Source organism: Pleuronectes platessa, chromosome 4 (assembly GCF_947347685.1).
Source record: "Pleuronectes platessa chromosome 4, fPlePla1.1, whole genome shotgun sequence".
Lineage (NCBI taxonomy): Eukaryota > Metazoa > Chordata > Actinopteri > Pleuronectiformes > Pleuronectidae > Pleuronectes > Pleuronectes platessa.
The window spans coordinates 3,149,510-3,158,234 of record NC_070629.1 but is presented as its reverse complement, the minus strand read 5'-3'; the positions used below and the strand labels follow the sequence as shown (position 1 = coordinate 3,158,234).

At 44.0% G+C, this 8,725-nt stretch overlaps 1 long non-coding RNA gene across 1 annotated transcript; it reads left to right on the top strand.

Moving 5' to 3' along the window:
• Nucleotides 1-7,530: 7,530 nt before the first annotated feature.
• LOC128438658 (uncharacterized) lies at nt 7,531-8,200 on the top strand. Its single transcript, XR_008338364.1, has 2 exons — nt 7,531-7,695; nt 7,780-8,200. It is a non-coding gene; the product is annotated as an uncharacterized LOC128438658 (long non-coding RNA).
• The last annotated feature ends 525 nt before the right edge of the window (nt 8,201-8,725 follow it).

The following is an 8,725-nucleotide window of genomic DNA, read 5'->3' as shown; positions in this document are numbered from 1 at the left end:
CTCTGCCTCGCCATCCATCTCAGCTCGCGGTCCCTGATGGAGAAGAAATGGCAAGAGAGGTTGGAAGGATGAGAGTGGAAGAGGTTCACATACCTGGGGAACGGAAGGAGAGGCTGCAGGGAGGCAGGGCAGGGGTCTATACCATCCCAATGATCCAGTAACCAGGGGCCAGAAGATGCTGTGCAGGGAGGAACAACCACATTGGCCACACCAAGAGCATATTACTGGACTGAAACAGGCCATGCATAGTGCACAGCCAATATTTCCTGTTTTTACAAGCTGGTTGTATTTCCATAATTTGGCATAATTCAATCTGTGATTATGATATTTTAATTGTTAATTGCTTAGATATCAGTAAACAGTAACAATATTGCTAGTTACTCAACACCAACTTTTATGTACAAAACACTTAATGACATTAAAAAGAAAGCTCTAATGGGTGCTACATTTTCTTATTGCTTAAACCTGGATTACTACTGGAAACAAGCTGTTAACACACTCAGCTTTTATAGTCGTTACAACCGAATTTGTGAGGCAAAGAGTTGCCTTTTTTCTTGTTCATCACTTATGGAGCGACGTTATCATTCATTGGGAGTTGTGTCCTGCTGATTAATCTAAATCTCTGATTTACCTTTTGGTCTTCACCAACTAATGAGAAAAATATCTCTTAGACTGATAAATACCCCACTATGCTTCCCAGCTCCACAAAAGTGCGGTAGAGTTGTTTCATCTGAGCTTTGTTGCTAACAGAGCTGCCTCCTGGTGCAGTAAGAGACACAGATGAAACAGAGATACTGGGTTAAAACCTGCATAGAAAGATGCACATGATAGAAGGACCCTTCTATCGTGGCTCCATCTCTCGGACGCTACTGCCCCTAAATTTTCAGGTTGGTTATGTTTGAGTGAGGTATATTTTGACTTCAACTTTGGATTGTGGGAGCAACTTAATACGCATGGTCTATGGGGGGTTTGGGTAACCGTAACCCTAACCCCCATAACGTATTTTGAGCAATTTGTAACTGGGATGTTCATCATTACCATTTAACCAACAACTATAATTTTTAAATACTATTAGTTGAACATCTTCTTTGTCTCAGATTTTTATGATGTATAGTACTGGTATTTAAAGGTATAAGTATGTAGCAACTTATATTCAAGAGAGTAACGTCATAACAGAAACCTCAGAAAGGCTGTAGTTAAATTAAAATTTCATATAAAGAACTTCAGGTGATGAACAGTAGATCTCTCTCTGATCCCCTCAGTGGCATGCAGTGTGGCAGAGGCCGCGCTGGCTGTGGGAGAGGTGGTCGGCTGTGACTCGGTCAAGTCGGCCTCCCGGATGAACGGGGCCATTGTTGTGTTTCTGGACAACACGGCGAAGGTGAGCGAGGTGGTGGAGAAAGGAGTGACGATCCACGATACTTTTAACCCTTTTCTCCCACTCGTTAACCCAGCCACGAGGGTGATGATATCTAATGCACCACCTTTCATTAACAACGAAAGTCTGGCCAAAGAACTGTCCCGTTACGGCCAGATTGTGTCCCAAATAAAAATGGTGTCTCTTGGGAGTAAATCCCCCAAACTGAGGCACGTCGTGAGTCACCGAAGGCAAGTTTTCATGGTACTCAGATACAACACTAAGGAGCTGAACATCTCCTTCTTGTTTAAAATTGAGGGGTTTAATTATATGGTTTTGGTGTCATCCGAGGCGATGAAGTGTTTTGAGTGCGGGGAGGAGGGGCACCTGGCCCGCTCCTGCCCGGGGAAGGGTTGAGCGCAGAGGCCGGCGGCGGCGGCTCCGGCAGCGGCTCCGGCAGGGGCAGCGGCAGGGGCAGCGGCAGGGGCAGCGGCAGGGGCAGTGGCAGCTCCGGCTGCCGCGGCACCCGCTGCCGCTGTCGGGGAGCTTCCGCGAGCAGCACAGCCCAGGGTTGCTGTTGGCGGAGCTCCGCCAACAGCAACCGCTCTGCTGGTGGGGGGGGGGGGGGGAAACTGAGGGGAAACCGTTACAGAGCAGCGCTGAAATGTTGTGTGAGGAGCTGGAGGAAAGCATGAGTGATGATGAAATGTTTAAAATGACACAAAAGAGGAAGACTTCAGGGTCTGGGCACAGCAATGCCAAAGCCTGCAAGGGGTGAAGACCAGCCAGGGGAGCGCTCTCTCCTCTCAGGAAGACGCGCACAGCCTGCTCCCCCCTCTGACATCAGAAACTTCCTAGAAACCACTAAAGGCCAGAGGCTGCCCTCAGTGGAGGACCACTTCCCTGACCTCAAGCTGGTTTAAAGTCCTCCAAACCGCTCACACAAAAAAACAAGCAGCGACGAGTTTTTTACAGACCAACAAATGTATAGACTCAGGAAACTCGTGTTGAGAGTAAAAGGCCAAATGATCACTGATGATGACGAGTTTTAAAAAGTCCTTTTACTCTTCTCTTTTACTGAACTGTTTTATGACTGCTTTTCTTTTTCTTTTATCCATGTGTGATTTTAAAATCAGCACTTTAAATGTGAACGGAGCCAGAGCTGATTTTAAAAGAGCGGCGGTTTTTAAACTCATGGATATTAACAGAATAGATATTATGTTTTTACAAGAAACCCTGAATGGTCAGGCTCCAGTCTATATACGTGACATGCTAACCCCCAATCAGTCTGAACCGTGCTATGATCCTCCAACAGGGCTGTACTAACAGTTCCGAACTCTCAACTGGTCACCAAAGGTGACTGGGCCTTCGCTATCCAGGCTACGAAACTGTGTAACTTCCTGCCTCCATGGAGACCTCAGGCAGGTGACCTCAGTATCTTCTTTTAAATCTCTTCTTCCTATCCTATCTTGCTTATTATGGTAACATTTTAATTTAGATTCTTGAAAGTTTATAATTTTGTTTTCTTTAAGGTGATATTTTATAAAATATATGATTAATGTTATTATTATTATTTAGTATTCTAAAAACAGGCCAGACTACAACTTATAATTAAAAGCCCTAGCTCAAGGGCAAGACAGCATTAGGTTGTGCCATGTATCCAGATGTCACTGCCATTCCTTAGCATGATTACAAAATGTCACTGTTAGTGATACTACTGTATAGGCAGCTTGTTACTGAGAGGGTGGGAGTCAGAGCATGAGTACATATCAAAGGGTAACAAGAAGAGACTGAGACTGATTTTGATTGTATGAGTGGGAGCTGATGTGTGAGTATTCATGTATATCTCTATGTATGTGTGTGTGCCTGTGGCAGTAGCTGGTGTCGGGCAGAGAAGGCTTTCTCTCTATATCTTCAAACAGCGGCATGGTTCTGTGCAGCAGGACCCTGCAGACGGTGGCAGTGCCTGGGGCTGCTGGGGTGGCTGAGAGGAGTCACACTGCTTCAAAGAAACAAGACACAACTGCAGGGCACAGCATCTGATTCAAGCACGTGCCTCCACCCTCAAACTACCACAGCAAGGAGGCAAGGGGGGGCAGCTTCTCTATTCTCCGCTGTCTAACTCTCTCTCTACAGCGTGGTCGAGAGAGGAGAAGTGAAGAAGCCACCATTACAGCCTGTCATGCAGCTTAAACACCCTGCTCCATCTCCCTCCATCTCGCCTCCTGGGAGTAGTGAACCAGAAAATGTACCAAAAGCTACAGAACAAACTAAAATGAGATTCATTTTCTTTTATGAAGTACTGTTGAATTGAAATCTTTGAAGAAGTAGTATTATTATTTGAAGATTATTAGATTAAGATTAAGATGCCTTTATTTGTCCCAAACACATGCACAGACATGCACAGGCACACTCATGCATGTAGGGAAATTTAAGCTCTGCTTTTGAACCATCTGGTGCAGGACACACAGAGCAGTGAGCGACCATGTACGGTGCCCGGGGAGCAGATGTTGGGGGAGTAAGGTGCCTTGCTCAGGGGCACTAGACAGGGTAGGGAGAATCCGAAGAAGCAGTAATTGGTAATAGCAGAGTTGAAATGATAGCAAAGGTTGGAGTAATCGAAGTGTTGTATAAGGGGCAGAGACAGAATTTTTTTTAATAAAGTAGTATGAATGGCAACAGTAGTAAAATTAATATAGAAGTTGTTGGGCAAGAGTCCCTGCTGAACTGAACATGTGGTGGGATCCACACAATGGGTTGTAAAAGTAAGGCCTGTGAGCCAAGATGAAACCAGCTCTAAAGTTTCCATCTAAGATCAAGCATGGAGATTGTATCTCCTCTGGTGGTAACTTAATCCCTGGGGTCTCCCCAGAAACCCCTGCTCTGCTCCTGGCCGCTCCCACTCTCCTTTGACCTCTGACACTCAATTGGCTAAAAGCCAGCATCATCCCATGACCACACCTCAAGGAGGCTGGGCCTCCACAGGTTAATAAGAGGGGCTGCTCATCAATAATCGCTGCCCGTTCCCAATTCCCTGAAGATAGAGCTGACCTTTCCAGTTACTTGATCCGGAGGTATTTTTAGGGAGCAATTACAGACGTTTGTTTTATTTTTATTTTGCTTTATTTCTTTAATCAGTCGACGTCTTACTTTGATAGAGACTATTTTTGTTTTTAACTTGAAAAGGCCGCGCACAGGAACTCGCTCGCAGGCCGAGCTCAGAGACTTTCTTTCCACAATCCACAGCTGCGCCACCGCTATCCATCCCCGCAGAAGAGACGAGGCAGAATTCCGTTCCAAGAGCAAGTGAAGTTCGCTCTATTCGGCCCAGCGCTAACCTCCGTTGTAAACACGAGACCCACCGGAGCCCGCTTAAGAGGCCAGGACTTCACTCATTTGTTTTCCAGGAATCCGCCGTTCGTGCAGGCATCCTGAGGTTTAACAACGAGATTCACTGGACTTCCGGAAAATCCGCGCGCCACGTGCATACAACACCGCGAAGGTCACAGTAAGAGGCTTTATTGTCTGGGCAGAGACTAGTTTAAATACTTAGCGTGTCATTTTATTTGAGTGTGTTTGTTTGTAGATCGCTGATCTGTTTTTAGATCAGCGAACTGGAGACGTCACATCCGGTTCCTTTGTCTACTATGTTCTGAGAAGCGCGCGTAACAAGCCGGCACTTCCTTTTTACGTGTTACCGTCAGAGATTTTGTGCGGAGATTTACATCTGTTAAAAGATAAATCTCACGTAACTGGACTGCCCGCTTCGCCGGAAGTTTGTCTCTGTTTGTCCTGATCTCTCTTTATCTCTCCCTCTCTCTCTCTTTTCTCCTAAACCTGTTTTTACACACGTCCCGACCTACACTTACATATTTCATGTGGCATAGAAAATTCTAGATTTAAAGAGCCTTAATACATCTCGACGCCATTCGGCGCCAGAACCAGGAGATAAGAAATCTCTTTGTCTAAAGATCCCCTTTGTTAAGGTCAGTGACCGGCAGCCATTTTGCTTTTCGCAACGTGGCTTCACTTAGGCAACCTCCATCTTGAAAGTACGTGAATGTAACATCACCTTGAATTCGGCCAGAGGACGTCACCACGTGACCTCGTCATTACGCCATAGCCACTCCCCCTTTTCTTTCTTACACACACACACACACACACACAGAGAGACACAGACAGGCAGACACACGACCAAACACACAGATACTAAGTTTCACCTGTGTGGTTCCAATTGTGATAAGTGCTGCTGCTGCTGTTGTTGCCATCTTTGAAATATTGGAGTTTGTTAAATGAAGAATCATTGAAATAACATTAACTTTATTTCCCATTTTTTAATAAATACTTTTGTAATTAAAGTATTCGTATTTCTTTGATTATTTGTGCATATCTATGTGAATACAGCTGGATTACTATAGCCTGTGCTCGAACTTAAAACCCTTCATTGTTTATTATATAATCATTAATATTAAATATTGAGATTATTAATATAACGTATATCACTTGAGACTGATATTTAAAGATTGACTTTGTGGTGTCCTGTCATTTTAGTTTGTTAATTTCAGTCTCCTCAGTGTATTTTCTGTTTCCTGTTTTATTTTGTAGCATCTGTCCCTTGTGTGTGGTTTCCATCTTCACTTCCTTTCGGTGATTGTCTTCCCAGCCCTCATGTGTTTCACCTGGGGTTAATTGTTCCTGCCTTCCCTCTGTGTCTTCTTAAGCCTCTGTGTTCCCCAGCCCGGTGTCGGTTTGTACTAGTTGTTTTCTCCCCACATCGTGAGAAATGGTTTGTTTGATCCTGCTGTTTCGTCCAGCTTCTCCTGCTTCCTCGTTCTCAGTGCGCCTTGTCGCCAGTGTTACTTTTGTTAGTGTTCTTGTTTTGTTTTTGTCTTGTTTAAACCCTTTTATTATATTAAATACCTTTTGTTTGTAACCTCTGCCTCCTGGGTCCATCTCCTCCCTTCAGACCGTAACAGACTTGTTGGTCCCTGTAACCAGGTTGGTGCCCCGCAACGATAAGCATTAATTACAGATTGTTTCATTCTTAATTGATAATTTTATTGTTTTCATTAATTATTTAACCATTATTAATTGATAACCGTATCATTTCTAATTAATTATTAATTATTCTTAATTACTAGCTTTATAATTTTTAATTATTTTTAATAAATAATTTTTATTTTAATAATCATTTTTCATGATTATTAATAATTAGCCAACGTCAAATCTATTACTACTATTGCACAACAAAGTTGTAATAGCAGAGGAGGCAGGAGAAGCAGCAGTATTATAAAGACCTTTTTCCACATGTTCAAAAACCCATGAACAAATAGACACTCGGAGAGAGAATGTGTGGCGCTCACTCAGCAGGAGTAGTAACAGGTGAGTTGATTGTCAAAGCTGCATTGAGTTGTCTAGTCATGTTCTCCTTTAATTGCAGTAGCGGCTTGACTGAGGGGAGGCTTCTGACCGACACCCGTAACCTAACCTAAACCTAATTCTAACCCTAACCCTAAAACCAAGTCTTAACCCCCAAACAGTCCTCACCGAAAATGTCCTCACTCCGTTGCTTGTAGGCTAAAACTGGTCCTCACAAAGATAGTTGTTCAAGAGCACACATACACACACACACACACAAGCACCAATGAATGGGAAAACTTAAATCCACCGAAATAGCTTAAACTTGGATCTAGTGCGGGCTGTAAGATGCACAGTGGTGTGGAGTTGAGGAAGTGTGTCTTAATCAATAAATACTTCAGACAACGCTCTGTGTCCAGTGGGCTCCGTGCTGACTCGACCCACGGTTGTAACAACCAGTGTTACATCACCATTCACTGTCAATTCAAAGGACTCTGCAGTCGACACAGATCGGTATGGAAACATGACACCTGGGTTGTGTTTTTTAAACCTTTAGAGCAACCTGGATCATGCAAGATGCAAGAAAACAAGGTTTCTAAAGCATTGTGTAACCAGGTGTAAGAAACACTGTTAATTTAGTACCGTAAAAGAAGAGAGACTGTTTGCTTTGATTATCTTATTTGTTTTGAATGCACCGCTCAACTCGCATGGTCCCACGTGGGGTACCTAGTTCTCAGCAGCCAATCAGAAGCTACGCAGGCCACGCTCAGCCTGTCGGCTCGGAGAGGAAGTGCAGTCGCGTTGCTCTTCCGGTCTTTTCGGATCTCGGCCCGGGAAGCGAGGGCAGCTGTGTGTTAAGGAGAAGAGGAAAACTAGAGAAAAAAACCCAGAGTGAAACCTGTGAAAAAGGAAAAAAGAGTCGGAGCACTTACCCAGTGGAGGTCCGGAGCCAAGTGGCTGAACGAAGGAGAGTTACGTCGGTAAGACGTGTTAATTATCCGATGAAAAGATAGCTTGACGCTTACCGTCGGTGTCCATGCTAATGCTAGCTCTGTGCTTAGCAGGCTAACTGCTTGCCTGTCCTCCGGAGAGCTGCTACGAGGTTCGGCATCGGCATGCTCCACCTTGATACACAGAGCAACGGTCAGGTTTTTTAGAGGACTGAGAGTCTGAGGTTCAGGACAACTTCCTGCTGTGAAAGATGGCGAGCCAACTACCCTGATTGAAGATTAGCACCGAGGAGATATTCACGTACACACTCATTCACACAAATAATACACTCACATTACACTACAAGGAACCTTGGAATCAGGTGAACTTTCAACAACTCCTTTTATTTTAAGGGCCCCAACAGACATTTTTGTTTTAAGTGTGCACACTACTTTTTTATTTTTCTTACTGTTTGGTATAATATTTTGCATTTTGTACGAACCAGACAAATTACTTTGTTCACTGTAAAATATAAGAGTGGCTACTCAATTGTTACTCTTGTGTCTGCCTCATTGTTGTTGCTCAGTATAGTGGCTCCTCTCGAATTTGGTCTCTTCTGATTCTGGTCCTGGTCTTATTGTTAGTCCAACTTATATTATACTGTAATTCACTTTTACACTCCTAAAATTGGTTACAATTGGTTTCTGATTGGTATGTTGAACGTGACTTACCGCTTCTTGTGTGAAAGCACCACAGGTAACTCGTTACGCTAAGCGTACTCAGCTCAGTATTTCTGTGCCAGGGCGACATGACATCCTTTGTATTAATGTTGGGATGTATGGAGATGACGGCGATAAGTGCTCACTGTTTGAAAGCACCGCAGATAACCCGCTCGTTGTTCCGTGTTACCAGCTCAGTATTTTCAACTAGTCACTGCTGTGCCCATTGAGTCCATAAAAAGGGCCATTTCTGGTCTAAAGAGTCTACAATGAATCTACATGTAATACTGTTTAACTGTACACAAATATAACTAGACGCTGAATAGAAACGTACCCATTTCGTTCCAGTATTAATGGACTT